The sequence below is a fragment of the Halictus rubicundus genome, chromosome 9, assembly GCF_050948215.1.
Source record: "Halictus rubicundus isolate RS-2024b chromosome 9, iyHalRubi1_principal, whole genome shotgun sequence".
Lineage (NCBI taxonomy): Eukaryota > Metazoa > Arthropoda > Insecta > Hymenoptera > Halictidae > Halictus > Halictus rubicundus.
This window is the reverse complement of record NC_135157.1, coordinates 12,525,843-12,545,671: the sequence shown is the minus strand read 5'-3', so window position 1 is coordinate 12,545,671 and position 19,829 is coordinate 12,525,843. Positions and strand designations below refer to the sequence as shown.

At 45.6% G+C, this 19,829-nt stretch overlaps 1 long non-coding RNA gene and 1 pseudogene across 1 annotated transcript in view; both read right to left on the bottom strand.

The window, feature by feature from the left end:
• Window positions 1-19,829, bottom strand: part of LOC143357403 (uncharacterized) — a 65,754-nt gene that overhangs the window by 37,706 nt on the left and 8,219 nt on the right. The gene's annotated exons all lie outside the window — the stretch shown is intronic.
• Window positions 16,415-16,534, bottom strand: LOC143357593 (5S ribosomal RNA; annotated as a pseudogene).

The following is a 19,829-nucleotide window of genomic DNA, read 5'->3' as shown; positions in this document are numbered from 1 at the left end:
GATAAAGTAATTCAAATAAAGTGAGGGGAGAGAGACAATGTAGAACATCAATGTGAAAAGAGGGGAAAGAGTACAGTAAACTAAATAAGTGAAGTAAATGAAGTGAATAAATGAATGAACGGTAAGAGAAATTAATGATTAAGCCTGACTAGATTTGCGGAGAATGGTGTACGCGGGATTATACATATACCATCGTTGGTTTCTCAGCTACCGGACGCTCCCGTAGCCATTTTTGTCTGTGTGTTGGCACGAATTGCGTCCGACTCTGCACGGTTACAGAGAATGGGGAACTCGAGGAGGGCGGGAAATAGTATGCAAATGAAATATTAATTAAATCTATTAAAATTTCCTCCACTTCTGACGACCCCTCCACACCCCGTCCACCCTGTTACCGTTCCGCGTTCTTTTCTGTCTTCTTACTTTTTAACGGGTTTCTCCCCCGTTTCTGGCCCAGACTACTTTCTTCCGGGGATTGGTTTTCCGCCTCTTTTCTCTCGCGTGTGTACAATTGTGAACACGATTAATTGCAAATTCTACCAAATTATCGGTACTCGCCCCCTTTTTACCTGCCAGTTATAAACTAAGCTTCAATTCTTTACTTTACAAAAATTTATACAACTCACGTAATTTTGATAATTCCTACTTTTAAAAAAATAACTGGTGTACTTGAAATACCCGCGAACACGCGTGCAAAATCCCAACGCAAAAAGTCGAATAGTTGTTCCGAGAAAAATTCTAAAAGATCGGTGAAAAAAAAAATCGGAATAACCCCTTAATTTCGAGCCGGAGTAATTTGATTCTTCGCACAATCGAATTCTCCCGTTTTAACCTTTTCACCCCTTCGGAGCCGTTCCCCGTTTTTCTCGGCTATTACCTCGCCACCCCCGTGTTCCCCTCGGTTCGCACGTATTTCACTGTTCCGGCCGCGGTTCGTACGACAAGGCCGCGCCTCCATCAAATTCATTCTATCGCTCGGGCATATTCCATTAATTACTTTCACTTTGCGTCAATGGCATTTCCATTTCAATGATCCACCCCCACCAGTCCCACTCCCCCGTTCCGACCTCGCCGTCCTTTTGCTACGGCGCCGTTTCCACCGCGAACATCGGCAGCCGCGCCGCCTACCCCGCGATCATCCCCTACCAATGGAATTCGCCGGTTCCTGTTCCCATTCAAATACGTTTCGTATTGTAAGTGAAATACAACGGGCCTATCCTGCCACCCGTCGCTGAACTTTCGTTTATAACTTTTGAATGTGCACGGGCTTTTGCGCCGACGATCCGCGCTGCAACTATAGGCCAACCCTTTTGTCCCTTCCGCGTTCGCTGCGATCAGAAAACCAATTTCGCAATCAATTTCCTGTCGGCCGACCCTGATCGAAACAATTTCATGAAAATTGCTAAATTGATAACTGGTCTGCGGATCTTTGTGCGAAATAATCGTAACAACATCAAATCACGAATTTTGTGAATTGAATTTCAGTTGCACCAAAGGATTCATTTCTGAGCACTTCAGGATTCGAAGACTATGAAAACTCCCACTACTCTAAAACTTCCGGAAGGTCTCAGGTATGGATCTTCAGGAATTCTCTATGCCCTCAGGTCTGAGGGATCTCTGTATTTTGTTGTTGGAGTCTTGCGCACCGATTCGAATGTTCGTTTCAGATTCTCGCATTGGTTTCAAGTTCCTAATGACCTCTACGCTGCCCTAAGTTGATCCTCGCCGAGTCAACCACATCTCGCCCGACTCTTACACAGTCCTGAAACAAAACTACAGATTCGACTATTCCACGTTCACGGAAGGTATGCAGACAAGTTCAGTTCCGTTTGATCACCAGAAAACGACCAATGGAGCCCCGAGTTCCCGTTGCATCGTACAAGTTTACGGGGCGCATTCATCTCGCGGTATGGTAGCAGGGTTGCTGTATGTATACAGCGAACAACTTTTTAACGACTCGGTGGCTTAAGCTCTCTTACGGGATCCGACAAAGGGCCCCACGCAAACGGTCACTTTACCACGGCTACGATGGTCAAGCCGGCTAGTTAGACCGCGTGTTCTTGCGTAATGTTTGACTCGTGACACGGCTTTTACGCAGGTACACACGCGGGGTCGTGTGGGTTCTCGGTTGGGCCACGGCTCTACCTGCCACGGTTTCAATCGTGTCCCCCCTGTTTGCCCATCCATTATGGCTACAATAACAAGGACCGTCCGGGCCCGTCAGCTTCTTTTACCCACAGCGTCTCTCTCGTCTGTTGGCTGGCTCGTAACAGTCCGCCGCGATCGTTCTACACCGTGTTGACCCTATTCTCCTTTGAATGCCGTTCGTCGAACCTCCTCTTACCGAACGTCCTCGTTCCCCTCGAGGATATCTCGTGGACGAGCTGTATCTACAAAGTGGACAGGACGCGATCCGCTGCGTGAAAGGAGCACCTGTAACGATCCTCCTCTCAATCGTCACGGACGCCACATTCGTCGATTTTTCTAGAAACTCAGACAAAAAGCGAATATAAAAAGAATAGCCGAATTTTCAAGCGTCGATTTCACCCCTTAACACGTTGACTGCCAGACGCATTTTCGATGGTTTGCCCAAGACGCCGACGTGAACTTTTCATTATGCGATGCATATTATGCTGAAATATTATTTGCAGCAGATAAAATGAGTTATAAAATCATGCTTGAAGCAGTTTTCGCGATGGGGGTCACCGGTGACCCCCACGGCGCGGTAGGCAATTCTTGTGGGTGGAATGAAAAAGGTGGATCAAATATTGAGCTAATATATTTAAATAATAGGTAATGATTGTATTTCTCCAAAAAAATGCTTACAGAGCAAACCTCGTCATGAATTTAAAAAATGCCGGGAAATGCACGAAATGTAAGGCGATTTTGTAAGGCGTGCTGTAACAAAAATTCAAAGCAGCTAGGAAAAAGTGGTGACATATTGTTCCGATTGCGTTGATTCACCTTTTCTTTGCCTTCAGTGTTTCAATCTGACTCATCTCAATATGCACTGATAAAATGTATATTTTTCATGTACTAATAAAATTATTTTTGTATGTTCTATATTGCATTAATTTCTTCAAACCATTATAATAACAATGGTATTACTGGAAAATTTATCAGTATCCATATTTACTATAATTATGTACTTTTATTATTTGCTGCGTCGCCGGTCACCGGTGGCCCCCACGGCGCTGTAGCCAAGTCGAGTGCCGGTCACCGGTGACCCCCATGGCAGTCAACGTGTTAAAGTGAATTTGAGGAGTGTAATATTCCCAAAGTTTCGTAATTTTTTAATTTTCGAGTGGCGCCTCGAGCTCGGCAGAGCTTTGTCTCGGTAGATCAGGAAAGAGAATAAGTACTATTCGCGAGAATTTCACTGCTGGCTCCCTAGTATAGTGAAACTTAACCGTGGATTACTGTGAATGTAAATGGGTCAGTGGTCGGTATCTGTAATGCCAAAAATTGATTAGTCCTCGTCTGGTGCAAGTACGGTATCTGATACGAGTATAAAGGTACGCGTGTTCCTGTTTACACTCCCACCGCCGCGCATCGAACACAAAGGGACTGTTTTGCGGAACATCAAAGGGTACCAGCGAAAAGAGTTGTCCCCAGGAGCGTGCCGGCGAAATCGTTCGAGACTTCGACCGGTCGTGAAATCGCATTCGAACGGGAAGATTTAAAACACGGTGTTTTTGGGGGTTGTCTGAGTCGGAACAGTTACGACGAATGGGAAAAGAAGAAGAGACCGGTGGTCCCGTCCGCAGAGATCGTGAGGTTCGCGCCGATATCGAAGCTCCCCACAAAAGCTCCGAAGGGGCGCAGTTAATTCTAAAGCGATTAGGCGCACGCGACGAGGCCAAAGGTGTCGACCTGCAATTGACAACGAGCCGAGGGGTCACGCCGTGACGGCGAGATCGCGAGAAGGGGAGACGAAAAATGAAATTAGTCGCACGTTCGAAAGTAATCCCGGATTAATATACATGGGACGTCCATGAGTATGCGGGATTGATCGCTGTACAGTGACTAGCCTCTGGTGTCTATTAAACGCGGACCGGGGGCCCTTTTGTTTGGCGCTGATTGGGTTCTGGGCACCGACACTTTTCTTTCTGAAGAGGAAGTTTGTTTGAGCTAAATGATTATTCGAAATTATTAAAATATTAATTAGGATACACAAAGTGATCGATAAAATATTTATTGCGGGAAGCCTATTTTAAAAATGCACTTTACACAATACTATTTTTATTTACGTTCAAATAAGTCAAACCAAGAGAAACTAAAATGAGCGAAAGGAACATTTTTCCTTTTTTGGAAGAAAATTATTTCTCGGAGGCTTCGCTGTGAAAATTTTAGTAGCCGATGGCGCCGAAAGATGTTCGACGTGCTACGGATTAATATTCGACATTTCTGAACGAGTTGAACGTCGAAGGGGTTCAAATTAGGTTGCGAAAACGTCACCCCCTGAATACTAGGTCGAAGGAGGTGCCGTCGGCGTTGTGAAACAGACCGTCCCGGAAATTATTCAAGCCGCGGCTGAACCGAGGCTCGATTATAGAAGACAATTTTAATATCGTCGAATAATAGAGGGTCGTCGATGAGAAACTGGCGGAGGGGCGGAAAGGAGGGATGGAACGTTGCCCTGAAAAACGGTCGCGAGAGCGTTAAGGTCACCGTTGATGCTTCCTCCTTTGGAGAAAGATGGCGGCGTGTTGCGGGACGATCGTGATCCTCGCGATCTGGCTACGTGGCGGGCATGTGAAACGGTATTCAATATCTTTGCCCCACGGGAAGAAAGCTGGTTGGGTAGAAGGAGGTAGAGGTATGCTCATTGTCACCGCGAAACTATTCCGAGAGCGGATTCGAGATCACGTGGCTCCGTAAAAAGGACAATGGATCACCGAGCACTACGTGTCTCGGCGTCGACATGATATTAGAGCGGAGTTACACTGCCCCCAAACGTGTTCGTCATTCATATAACTCTCTTTTTTTCTTCAGAAAATATTCTGTACCGAATTTTTGGCGAGGTGGCGGAAGAAAATATCATTGAGAACATTGTTAATAAAAATTTAATAAAAAAAAAGAGAGCCAACAGCACGCGGTGTTCCCAGGCGGTCACCCATCCAAGTACTGACCACGCTCAACGCTGTTTAACTTCGATGATCGGACGAGAATCGGTATTTTTTTTTTTTTTTTTTTTAAATGTTTATTGAATGAAGGATTATTATAGTCAGCAATAACAGGTAACAACAAACATAAAAAAATAACCACTCAATATTGCGTTGATAACTAAATGTTCGCTTGTATGCGAATCTCTGAGTTATACATATCTTTGGACGGTGGTTGATTTTGTAGGAACTATGTACCGGCTTGGTTAATATAAGTAATATAAAGTAACTTAATAGGTAGTGGGGTGGCGCAAGGGGGAAAAACTTTTTAGTTAAAAATAAAACCCCCTCATCGGTCTTTGGAAATTGCTTAGAACTACTTAGAATACGACTTAAACCTAGCTTATTACTAGCGTTATATACATATTTACAATGAAGGTGGCAATCGTGCCCGCGGTACAGTCACCTTCCGATGGAGGATTTCTATTTTTCGGACTTTCTTAACTAATCCTATTGAGGTAATTGGGATCTGATTTTTCTCTCGGATAGTTCTCGCATGTGAGTGTCATTTGGAGTTAGCCACCAGCATTTTTTCTTGTCTAGGCGGTGGAAGTCTAGACGGTCTAAGAGAGTATTTTGCAGTGTGATCTGGCCGTTGGCCAAAATCAACCTATTCAGAACTGAATGAAATATCATCTAATCTAAATTTGTACTGACAATAACAAACAATTTCTTCTGTCAAGCTCTCTCATCTCAAACTCTATTCAGGTCTGAATAAAGATTTGCCCACCATGAATTTTTATAGAAAATTAAAAAATCGTTTTCTACCAAGGTCTTCCTTTGAAATACTAAAAACCTTGATATTCTAACCCAATATTGCTCCAAAATTTGTTAAACTGTTCATCCAGTGACATTTCATTATTGACAGTCAGCTATTATCAAAATAGAAATAGAAAAGAACGAAAGTTAAAAATAATAAGTGTTAAAAGTCTCGGAAAAGGCATAAAGAGTGTGAAAAATTAGTCTTACAATAACACTATGGCGAATCATCTTGCCGCAGCCGGCGAAGATCGCTATACGTGGTACGGTGTACACAATAGGTATGAAAAAAATGGTGATCGTCATCGAATCGTTGTTGGACGGAACAGTGACTGCCGGTAGCGAGAGAGCGCGTCGATCGCTGCCATTTGGTACAATTTTTTCCACGAAGTTAATGTTAATCAGTGGCGGACGTGACGTGGATGAAGGGTGCTCGACGGGGATTTCATGTCGGTCGCTGCCAGGCTTGTACAGCTGTACGCCATAAACGTGCTGCCATAAGTACTTTGGCAATATACATATCGCGGCCGGGTCTCATCCATTACAACAGGCTAGCGTGGCCACGAGTGGCCGGGCCCGCCGCGACCAGAGAAATATATATTTTCCAACGTTCATTTCGGAACCGGCGCGTATCGGCGCCTCATATCGGCTTCAATTTTCCGCCCGCTTTTCCATCCACCGCACCGACGCCGATTCTTTTTCGAAACACGCGAAAAATGACGTTTTATTGCGGTAATAAAAGCAACCGGCGGACCCGTCATTCGAGTGGACCGCCGCCGCCGGGATTTTCGATGCTCCATGACGGTCTCCACACGAGCCCGCCATGATTACTGTTGCCCCGTTGTCGCGGTGTTTTTCAAACATTTCGACATTCCGTATCATTTGCTGACCACTCCACCACCGACGATACTTTTCGACGGATAACAACTCTGCTCGCCGATTTTTCACCGTTCTCGTATCGCATTAAACCTTTTTCTCATTTACCCTTCAGGGACATCATACTGACTCTGACATACATTTCAAAATTGATTACGCGTGGTCAAACTATTAGACACGATAAATTTTCGTACTTTGTCCTATACTTTCTAGAATTTGAACACACTTATGGAAAATATTAAAAAGTCTCGATCACCAACAGGTAACTTCCAACAACAAATTCTGTTTCGCTTATTCACATTTTAAAGAAACGCGTCTTGTGACACGGACAGGAAGAAATCAAATAGAATCAAGACATCGTCAAATGATAATGGATATAATTGAAGTACGTTCTATAGTTTCAGTATGACTTAAGGGTTGAAGAGTAATAATTCCATATTTTTCTCCTCGCTTCTACAATGATTTCCTTTGCGCCTTTAATTCTAAAATGTTTAGTAGAGTTTGTTGGAATCTTCATCACGCGTTTAACCGGTTATTATGAAACGAGGGGTTAATATCCACTCAGCTCGTTAAGCATAACTTTCGATGAACTGTTAACGGAGGCGCGTCGAAGTCGCATTACCATAACCGCGATTAGAGGTAAGGGTAAAAAAAAAAAAGGAGTACATCGGAGGGAGGAAAAAAGCAGAAAGAAAATGGAGCGCGAGCATGTGTGAAGGGGGCGAGCGTGTGTGAGTGCCCCGTGGCGGGCACCCCGCCGACATGCCTCGTCGTTTTCGACGAGGCCATCGAAAACAATCGGGACAATGGGTCCTCGAGCGTTCTTATTTATTATACTTACATGGCACTGGTACACTACATAACGCGAATGAATGGGAGAGGCCGCGGTTGGACGGGACGTGGAAGCGCGTGTGCATTTTACTTGGGCCCCGCTACACCCCATTTCTGCGTAAAAGAACGCGCGCGCGCGCACGCGATTCCACTCTCTCTCTGTCTCTCTTTCTTCTCTTTTTGTGAACCGCGCGGCGAGAGGGGACCATCTGAAAGAGCGAAGGTTAAAGAGAGTTGTTTTGTGGAACGGTCAATTGATAGCGCGACGGTAATAGCCCCGTCCGCCTTTTAATGGTACGGTTCCTTGTTCCTCGACGCGCCGCGGGGATGCTAATCGCCCGTTATTCAGCCGCGATTAACGTTTCAATGGCGACTTTTGTCGGTTCGCCACCGAGGTATCGCATCGATAATTATTACAGTCTCCTTTTCTCTTAATACGCACGACGCTTTCTCGAAAAGTTAATAGACAATGCGATGATATTCAAGCTCCTCCAGAATTCGGACGCGGTTTCTCACATCTAAAAACCCTTCTGTCCTCAGCCCTGCAATTTTCCTAATTCAGATTACCGGAGTCCTCCACGCCAATTCGAATCTTTGTCTCCGAACCGATTCAACCCGACCCCCCGAGTGCTAAATCAATCCGTACGTTAAAAAGCGATAATTATTAACATAATCGTTTCCTCTACGCCAAAACACAACAATTTGTGAACGGACATTCTACAGTATATCGGTTCACCTGCGCGCGGCTCCTCGATCCCCGAGGTTTCTCAATTTCCCTCGTCTTTTTTTTCCTTTCATTCGGTGGCTTTCTATATATCCGCGAAAGTCTCTCTTAAATACTGTTCTATAGCGGGGGAAGGGCAATAAAAAGAAAAGGCTCAGCAGGATCCCCGAGAAGCCAGCCACGGCGCTGGATACTCGGTCGCAGTAAAATACACCGTGTGTACGTGCCCACCGACCGTGCACGAGTACGTACTCTTGCGGCCTTTCCCCGCGGTCGGTTTAAGACGGCAGTTTTCAAGCGTTTCCGTGGGCTTCCAGTCCATCAAGCAAGCCCGAAAAGCCCGCGATACTATACCTCGGATCCATTCTGTTTTCCTTTATTCCCGGACACATCGATAGCTTGATAGATAGACCGGGCACGCTCGAGCGGCCGGAGAGCCCCGGATCCATTTTCCATTTCTTGGCGGTGGTGTTTTGTTTTCTTGATAGCCGAATCGAGCCATAGTTCCTGCGGACCAGTTTTCCGCGCAGGTTAGAGTGGTCTCGAACCACTGGACAAGGGATGCTCGACGCTGCGTTATCAAAGACTTTATTTTCGGAAAATGTGACTCTGGAAACGTCGTTTGCGTCACCATATTTTCCCTTTTAACGGTAAAGCTACCATCCTCGGTCAAATGGCCGGTTTCATATTGTTTATTATAAGGATACTTCAGTACATTTCTTTATTCAAGCACATATTGCAGGAAGAGAGAATTGTGGCCTTGTTAATTTTATAAGGTGAAACGTTCCAGTCGGTTTTAGTGTTAATACATTAGAGAGTGGCAAACATGAAGTATCAATTAGGAAACTTTTCTACCTGACAGCATTTCCGACCGGCAAAAAGCGGCTTTAAAGTTTAAATATTTCGAGATGTCCGGCAACTTCGCCCTATGGAGAGGTCCAATCGACTACCGCTCGATGGTCGGAGTTCGAATACCGGGTTAGAGGTTGAAATTTTTTTCTTTTCGTCACTTCCGTTCGATTTGCAAATGATTTCAAGAATCGTACAATTAATTCTGCTAGCAGAGGAAATGCCGGAGGAGGTATCGACGTGAAATATTTAGCGGAACGATTAGACACCGATTTGTAATTATCGTCTGGATCGGGGTGGCATCGCGAACCGAAGCGGATAGAGGAGTTAATCTCGAGTTTACTTATTCCCTCGTGAAAACCAATGGCTCTCTATGGAAACAGCCGCGTGTATACGCGCCGGTTCTAATGCCTCTTGTGCGGGTCTCATTGTGCAGCGACGATCTCTTGTTGCCTGTAGAACGTTGGATCGCTACGGAACAAAGATCGTCTATTGGCTTGTATCGTCCTCGCCCCGCTATATCGTCCGGCAGAACGATGGATGAGCGGATAGCCGGAAAAAATATTTAATGTACCGCGAGAATGCTCACTAATCCATTCTCTCTTTGTGATTCTGTGTTAGAATCCTTACGCCATATTCACCGCGAGCGAGCACGCCGTCGACCGAGAGAATTGCTATCGGCAACCATGTTGTCCGTAAGCATCACCAACAAAACTTCTTTACTTATTAATATTAAGGTTATCGATACGTCATCTTTCAAATAGAAATCGGGGAATATATCATTTTTTTTAGGGGTTGTTTTCACCCTTAACATCTGAAGAATTCGCAAATACTTTCAGAATTTTATTTACTACCGAAAAGCGGGAGAATCGTTGAGTTTTATCCCCTAATTGGTATACCTCGGATCATGACCCCAACAAAATTTCTGTCCGCTAGCTTTGAAAAATTTGGACAACTCTTAGTAAAGACCTGAAGGGTTAAACGAGTACAATTTTTAGACTAAAAATTAGTAAATTATTTCAAAAGGTGTTTCGTTCAATTCCATTGCAAAGCAATCTAATTCTAATCCGCAATTTCGCAGTTTTCGTTGGATTTCGTTGGGCCATTTCCATAATTTCGCAGCGTCGACGCAGATCGCATGCATTATCGGTGACGGAAGCATTAGGCACCGCGAGCAGAACTACGTTCGTTATGGAATCCGCCGTGAATTCTCGCGGACAGGAATTAGAATGAAATTATAAAGCGGTGGGTGGCAAAAGAAGACAGTAGGGCGGGAGGATGAGCGGGGAACGCGGAGAGTGGTCGTGGGCGTAACTCGCGATAATTTGCATGGAAATTTTTATCGGCACGGCCAAAGAGGCAATATCCGGCAGACGCATTTAAGATCTGAGTCCGGATAATAATAGCCACAGAAATGGCATCGTAATGCCTGAATGGGTGACACGGGTACCTAAGGTTCTCTTATACAGGGTGATTCAGAACGTAGGGGAAAAAACTTTGGATTGCCCGGAAGATCGTTCCCGGAAACCGCGAAAACCTGTGTCGCGAGAATACACTTCCGATGTAAATCCTGTTCTGGATACCTCACACAACTTCAATCAAGCTTCATTAAAATTAGGCAACTTTCCATGAAGTTGTTTCCAAGAAGTTGAGACAAGCAGAAGAATATCTTCTCTCTACATTTAACGACCATTTTTTTCATATAATTTATGTTTGCTTTAGATTCTTATTTTAGACGGACCTTCCAAAATAATAGAACCTTCCATATAGATCTTTATTCTCTATCTTTAACAATCTTATAGGTAGAAAATAATATATTAACGTTCTTAAAATCTTTGAATGTCTCTGCTGCTTCAAATTACACCAACTTACGTTTGTTAAAATCCGCAGTCAAGCAATGAGAAACGAATTGTGATCGCTAGTTCGAGTAAAATAGTCTTTCGGAAACGTTTCTGAATCACCCTGTATACGCGTTATATTTTCACGTAGCTATCGCGTTGGTGGTGCATCAGAGGGACGGGGTTGGTGCACGCCGGAAACGAACCCACCCATATCGTGCTCCGGCCACGCCGAAGGAGAAAAAAAAATGACAACGCCACCCCCTTGCTTCGCGTCGTTCAATTATATATAGTCTTTTCTTTCGCCCTTGCTCGCTTGTTCTTTATCGTCGTCTTATGTTAATATTACTATTCCTCGCAGAACGCCGTTCGCGGTATCCACCCCCTCCTTCTTTTTTAAAGTGTCTTTAACGTCTTCGTTGCGTTTAAGAGCTCGTTCCTCGAGCTGTGTTTCGTTGTCGGGGGTTGCAGAGGTACTGCATGTTCTGGATGTGATGGATTACAAACCACTATTACAAACAACGGAAATTTTCTCGTTGGAATTTTGTAAACGACAAAGAAATTCTGATCATAGTAGTGGTAAAAAAAAGAAGAACGTAACGTAAGGGGTTGAAGAATGATTCTTGCGGGTTGCGAACGCGTGGACGTTTGTTCAGGGAATTCTTTCGAATTCGCCGAAAGGTGGAGTTCGGTTTCGGAACAAAGGGCGTGTGGGCGGGCAGCCATGACTTTTCAATTAACCGGACAATACTCGTTAGCCGAGATTATTATGGTAATACCGTGTACGCTCTCCACATCGTCACTCTGTATTCATCGAATCGCGCGGGGAAACCAAAACGTCCGCCAGTCAGTTAAGCCGAGTATTGTTTCGAACAAACACGCGGCGGCCGCAACGAATCGGCGAGGGGGCTCGAGGGGGTTGGACGGGGGTGGACGCCCCCTCCCCCCTAATCCTTGCGGCCTATCGAAAATCCATGATCGAAATATATCTACTCTGTCAAACGCATGCGTACCTAGATCGGGCTACCCTTTCGTCCGACAAGGATTTTTACGGCTTTCAATCCTGTCAGAATGAAGGACGTGTCGCCTCTGGATTTGCCATCGAAATCTTTGTTATGTACTTTGCCATAAATCAGGATGCGCTTCAACCCCGACGCTCGGTTATCATCCGATCAAATCACGGAATATCAATGTTCGCCGTTATTCCCTCCGCGTCTCCGCGCGTCTTCCCGAATAATTGCTGAAAATATTGATCTCTGCTCGCGGCCGGAGAAAATGCTCGTTACCCGAAGACAGAATGTCGATTCCGAGAATGTCGGAAGCCGACAGAGCAAATCTCAAAGAACCGAGGTCACCAACACTGCTGAATTAAGCGGAAATGATTACGAAGAAATGGAAGCGGTTGAACAACGTTTTTTTCACAAATCACTTGCGTAATTTATCTGCTGCTGCTATTATGCACCAGTCTTTTGGTATTCAATTAAATCAGTTGTTTGCAACATCAAGATACATTAGTTAATGATAAATAGGCTGCTTGAGAAAAAGGGGGCGTGTGAAATTTCAAACAGTAGAAAGATTAACAGAATATATTAGATCCAACCCTATTAAAATCATGATCGGAGGGGCGAAAACTTCTAGATTTGGCTTCTAGTTGTTGCGATTGACGCAAATAATTTTTATTTCGCAGGAAGATCCGCTGTCTACTGATAACTGTCGAATCCACCGCGTGCCCCTGAAGTCTGCAGATGAGTGCCAAGAACCAGAAAGAAAGGGCAAAGTCGAAAGTATATCAGGAAGGATAGGGGTGAGGGCGCATAATGTTGCGTCTCCTCGTTTCACGGTTGAGATTTCAGCATGATTCTCGTCCCCCGTGTCCCGGTGCGGGTCACGTGCCGTTAGGTAGTGGCAAAGATGGGAGAACTATCGTCGGCGGTCGGTAACGGGGGGGATTACCGTGGCCAATAATTTCGCGGGGTCGAATTTGTTTGATATACTATATCTATTGTGCGTGATCCATAGAAAGAGGCTTCCCACTCCGTATTGTGGTCAGGAACGTCGGGGGTTCGGAACGGAGACGGCGATATCCGCGAGGAGAAGGGTCTCGCTGCAGGGAGACCGAGAAACAACGCAAAAGGGTGGTTTCGCCCGGACTCACAAGTGGCAGCTTTTAATCTCTTCCTGGGATAACTCGACTCGAGCCTGAATTGTGCCTCGTTACCAGCGGTTTAATTGCTTGTTAATGGATAATCGAAGTGTTTCACGACCCGCCGTACAGGAGCACTGACCATCGCTACCGGAAACGCTCCGGCTTGCCAGCAGTTTGCAACTTTTTTCAGGTTGTAGAGATCGCTTTACTCGAAATATTCACGTTCCTTTCGAAAATGTTCTCCGCAAACGTTATTTTCTCTTACTCAATTGAAACCTGCCGCGTTCTTCCAGTCTTAATTATTTCCTAATATTTTCACCAGGAAATATAGACGTCTTCTCAAAAACGTTTTCTGATACCTCTTTTACTTCATTTAACCCTCCTTTTACAAGTCTTGTTCGACCAATTTATATTTTATTTCAAAAAAGTGAATTTAAATGAACAGCAGGATTAATAGATTACAATTTTTTGGAGAAAACAGAAGAGTTACAAGGAGCAGTACCGTCTCCAAAATATTTCTTACAGTGCCTCGCTCCGTAACTGTTACAATGACAACTAATCATTTAAAAAGAAAATTGCACTGCCAGAAGCACACGGAAACTTACGTAAGAAGTTTCAGAAAATTGTCCAAAGATCTGTACAAAATGTCGTATCGAGACGAAAATAATCCAGTTGACAGGTCGAGGTGGTTTTCGAAAAAGCTGCGCGTGTAGTTTCGACCATGATAAGAAGATTATACCGGCCGTCGATGAAACCCATTAGCCGCACTGTCGTTTAGGAATAGAAAACGAGAAATACGAGGTAACCAGTATCCTTGTCGATCACCGATGTCCGTCTCTCTCCCGGTCTCTCTCTCTCTCTCTCATTCTGTCGTATCTCCTTCCTTCTCGCAACAAGAGCGGTCCTCGATCATCCCCTATATCTCTCGTCAATGCGTGCCCGGGGACTTCCGCGATTTCTGAATAGAAATCTCCATGGTGGCTGACAATGCAATACGTGGACAATTGCATAGTCTAATGGATCCCTGCCCTCACATCATCGTAACTTATACGTACGTGTCGTTCGGTGAAAACGATATCGACAAACGTCCATTCCGCGTGTCTTCCCGCCGTTCGCAAAACACGAGATCGACATTCTCTCTATGGCGGACGTGTCTTTCCGCTGTCATCGTACTCTACCACGTCTCTCCCGTTCTTCTTCCTTGTGCCGTCGCTTCGTCCCGCCGAAAAAACGAAAAATGTCCGCCATCTCTCCCTCTCTGTCTCTCTCTCACCCTCTCTCTTCAGCTCTCTTTCCCTTCCCCGGGGCTAGCTGGTCGGTTGAAAACGATCCTGTCGCGTCTGAGTGGCCGCCTGTTCCCAAGTGAAAATTATCCCTAGCTGGTTTAGGCCGTCGCGATATCGTCGCGTGCATCAATCAATACGATGCGTTCGCGCCGAGCGAATAAATTAATTAGGTCGTGCCGTTCTCTCGCGTCTGCGACCAGACAAGATCATCTCGATACCGATTCCATTAACACCTTGCCTTATAATAACCAGTCTGACTCCTGTGGACAACCAACGTGTAAAATTTTTATTTTGTTCCTTCGAGCCTTGGAACTGTGGAGGTTCAATGGCAGTTCAATTTCAAATTTTAGAATCTCCAGATCACTAAATACGAATTTAAAACAAATCTCGGAGCTGACGATCTCGACAAAAATCTGCTAAAGTCTGTACTGAAACTGGAATGTAGTGTCTGGAATATAATGTAAGGAGTTGGACCCAGATAAGAGTGCAAAAAGAGCTTAAATAAAAAAAAAGATAATGCAAGGAGTTCCAAACTGCTACCATCTCTCTAAACACCGGTCCCAGATTTATTTTGCAATTGAAAGTTTGCTTAGCCTTTGCTGCCGGGTAGGGGTTTAGTGCAAACAGGCTTCCGGTGGTGAAAATTGTCGATTAACGTGTCATCGGTAGGAAGAACCCCGGTTGGCAGGAGGATTAATCGTCGGGGGGGTTAACGAATTACATAAGGAAGATTTAGTGGCCCCGTTGAAAGGGTATAAAGAAGAATCGGAATGAACTTGTTCAGTGGGTTCTATGTGGCGTAGGCGGTGCTCGGTTCTTCTCCGTCCTTCTCGCTCCCGCAAAAACTCCGCGAGACCCTCCGACAATTTTGCGTATATACTTCGCGTACTTTGCCGTGTCTCCTCGGCCGGTGGGAGGAAGAGAGAAGAAGTTTGCGGGCCGGGAGAGGGAACCGGGAGGAAGGGATGAGGGAATAAGAGGGCGAGAGAGAAGGACGGAAACTCTTCGGAGGCTCTCGTTTCGTGGTTGGACGCGAAGGAGGAACGCGAAGATGGTCCGGGCAGTTACGGCATTATATACCTAACAGGAAGAGAGACAAAGCGAACAAAACACTGTCGGGGCGTCGCTCCGCAAACACAGCGCCCCGGAGGGGCACGGTGGGGGTGAACTAAAACTTGGAACAAAAGTCCTCACTTTTGTTCCCTCGAAAGTTTTTCGAATTATGGCCGCGGCGCAGCGAGAAAGACGGGGGAAAGGAGGACGCCAACCTAGGAGGAGAGGACCCTCTGTGATTTATATCTTCGCCAAGGTTTCGGAATTATTAAACTTTCCGGGGCACGCCGGAAGAAAAGGAGACGAAGGAAAGATGGTCACGGCGGACGAGTTCTACCCGGAGAGCTTGTACTGTAATTAAGCCGTTTTCTAATGAAGATTGATAGTTCAATTAGCACCGTGCCGTCCCAACCTGTGTCTCTTCCTTTATTTAGAGCGTCGCCCGAGCCGACTTGGCACCGGCCGTTTGTAGCTTTATGCATTTGTTCGATCCGGGCGACGTTCCCGACGCATTTCTAATGCAAATCACAATATTTCAGTGGAATTATCTGTTCTCGAATGCGCTGTGCGATGCAGTTTGTAGTCCTGAAAGAATACTGAACCACCTCCGGCTAAAATATTATATTGTGAACCCCCGTACACTTCGTTTCATTTTTCAGTTACAGTAATTATAACTTCTTTGTCGTTCATAATTTCCTGGACAAAAGTTTATTGTGTGCCTACACGTATGTCCTTTAATGATTATACGATTTTGTCGCGGCTGTAGTATTGGTATACAAAGTTGTCATTAGCAATAGAGTGGGATTTTCTAAGCAATATTTATATTAAAATATCTGTTAAATTAAACAGTTTTCTACACGAATATTGCAAATGAAAATAAAAAAAAAGAGAGCCAACAGCACGCGGTGTTCCCAGGCGGTCACCCATCCAAGTACTGACCACGCTCAACGCTGTTTAACTTCGATGATCGGACGAGTATCGGTTTTTTGCAACGAGAAATGACCGTTGGCGAAAATAGCGTAGTTCACAGTGAAAGAAGTGAGACCTAACTTAAATTTTTAGTGAGAATATTTTACAAAAACCTCGAACCTTGGTAGTTTCTCCAAAGTCTGTCGGTCCCGGCATGATACTAATAGTTCATAAAATAGATACCTTGCATTTAATACAACATTTTAACCAGTTAGCTGTTGCGAGCTCTTTGAAAAATGTGTACCCAAGTTGCGTCGCAAAAATTAACCGCTGTTTGAATTATAGCTGTTTCGACGAGTATGCTCGTCATGACACAAAATATTGCCATTTCTTCATGACGAGTATACTCGTCAAACACAGTTAACTGGTTAACAAAGAAGATAAGTAGCGAAGAAAATATTGGTAGCGAACGTATTGAAAAGCTGCGACGGCTATATCACTCCTGATTATAACATAAGTGGATCTTCGTTCACGACGAAAGCACGATCAAGCCGGATCGAAGTGATCTGGTGTTCGTCGATCGGGGGGATTAAAGACCACGGCGAACCACTTGAAGTAGGGTAAACCACTCGAGCGGGCCACGAAATCTCTCCGTTTACAAGATCCGAGATCTAAATTACGTCTTGACGCGAAACTGATTTTGGGAAGGCTTCCCCCGGAGCCTCCTTAGAGCCGGGATTCCCCGGGCGGCCATTGTGCCCTCTCGATTCGCCGTATCCTTTCTCTGTCAATCAGGAGCGGCGGTTCGACAATGGCCGCAGCGGCGACACATTGTGTAATTCGAAATGAATGCGTGGCTAGGCCCCCGGGTATAATTGTTTCACGACAGGTCCCCGTGTGCCCGTGGGCCGTGGGCATTAACGTAAGAACGGACTGCGCCGGTTTCCAGCCCCCGAACAATGGGGGCCACCGGTGCGCGTGGTATGGATATCTCGTTACACCGTAATCGAGGAATAATCGATCGCAAAGTTGTAGCACAAGGCAAATTGCTGGGCGTGGTGAGAACGATCCAGGAAACTCGAGAGGGCGAAAGACAAGGGCGATCCGAACGAGGAAATCCGAGATTTTTCTTCCTTTCCTCTCGCGGCACCCTCTCTGCCCCCCGTTCCCTCTATCACCCCCCACCCTCGCTCTCTCTTTCTCTCTTTTTCTTTCTGTCTCTACCCCCCTGCTACTCCTAAACGTCCTTTATTTTTCGTGGCCATGTAAAAAGGTTTTATTCAGACCCGTGTTCACCCTCGATCAAGCTGGACGCGCGTGCGCCCGTCTGTCTTTGCTACCATCGGGACGTAACAAAGATTCACTTCACGAACACACGGATCCTTGAACTGGGTTAATTAGGGGACCGAACATCTCTCTGTGTTGGCCTCGTCTTCCTTTTCCTCCCGTTGTTCATTCTTCCGCAAGCTGTAGCAGTTTCTCGATGTCGGGTATGGAGGTCGATCGTATTAGGTTCTCGTCGATCAGCAACGAAAGATACGTGAGAAAGGTTGTGCTTTTCGGGAATTAGGTCGGCGGCGTGCTAAGCTTTCCTTCTATTGTATCGTAATTGATTCCCCTATTCGACAGATATTTCCTCCGGTTCGGTTCTACTGGGCTGCCATCAAAAGTATGCGTTTGACATGGCCTTTATCGTGAGAGAGCCACGCTATAACATAAAATAGTCTGAATTAAAAATATTAGACAGATCCCACAAAATCTAGTGTTAAACAGCAAAGTGTATAAAATTAATTTTACTGTCTTCAAGTAAATCTCAAGATCGTGAACGCCGCACAGGCGCGACGGCGCGCGGCGTTAAACAGTCTGATTTGTACTCAAAATTTGGCTCCAGTTGAAATCTGTTCGGCAAACGAGCCTACGGAGATCCAAGTATCGATCGGCTCGTTAAGTCGCCGTTAAGAGGATCGTGGTTATCCTCGTGGGCCAAAAAAAAAATGGCCATCATAGTTGGATCCTCCCGACGGAAAGAATACTCGTAACAAATCCTCGAAGCTTGTACAATGGTAGAACGCTTCTCGTGGGATCGGATCGAGCATGGTCTATACAAACATTGGTCGGGGCAGAGAAAAATAAATGGTAACGGATAATCGGAAGTGGAAGAAGTGCCCGAAGCGTGGCTTTGCGCGATCCGTACGTGGTTATCGAGCGAGAATGGACGCGTTGTACTGGATCGGGCCGCACAATGAGTCCGATCGGTGAAAGGGTTTTGCAATCGTACCCACGATTACCGGGCGTGTATCTGCGGGGGATACAGGTAGGCACGTTTAGGCTCACGGCTCCTTTTCATAAGTGCCATTATAAGTGCCATTTGAGCATGCCTACACCCGCTTTGTCCGCGAACCTCAAACTAGTCATTGTCCTCTCTCGTTATTGTTTGAAAGGACACGGGATGACAACCGGCGACGGTTAAAAAGCATTCCCCGCTTCCACCCACGCCCGTACACACTAATGCGCCGATTTTTAGAACGTGGTAACCGTTCGATCGTTTCGCCAATGTGTACGTACATTGTTTTATCCGGGGCGCGGAGCACAACGAGACCCATTGTAACCCGGAAATATCGAAAACCGAGCGAGGAGACGGTCCTTTTGCCCAAAGAAAATTAACTCTCAGTCAGGAATAGTTTTCTTTAGGTAATAATGTGTTTTTCATTATTGGAACATGAAAATTTAATATTTGACAATTAAGAACTGACATCAGCCCCGGAATGCTTTCGTAAATTTCTTTCTAAAAGCAGTGAAACGACGAGAGTCTACCGGTTTTTGGGACGCGTGGCGATGCGTATGGGCGATAGCGGAAATTAAAATAAGAAAGAGCGAAGAATTGTCTAGAGTTTAGGTCACCGATGCGCTCGAGAGCCGCCATCGCAGCGGCGGGTCGCAGATCACAAAAGGGATCAGTGTACGCATCGAAGCTCGTTAAAAACTGACTGTGAGAGACTCGCACGACGATCGGGGACCCATCGCGGCGACGATACGCGTCGTGCAAAACCGACAAAAGGGTGGAACGGTCCTACAATGGTACCCGGATAACCATCTAGTAAACTCTTTCCGGATTAATTGATCATTTGGAGCAGAAGATCAGAAAGACGAGCGCGGCGGGTCAACAGATATGAAATAATTTACCGTGCTCGACCACCTGGGCACACACATGGAAATCGAGCAACCCCCGCTTCTTTCCTCGGTTTCTATTCCCCGTTCTGTCTCTTTTCAGTCTCTCCATTGTCTCGTGTAATCTACACACAACCCGGACCCCCGTTTATTATACTAATATCGTCGCGGTGCGTTCATCGCGGCGATGCGCGCTGCGTCGAAAAAAAGGGGTTTTTCTTGTTCCGA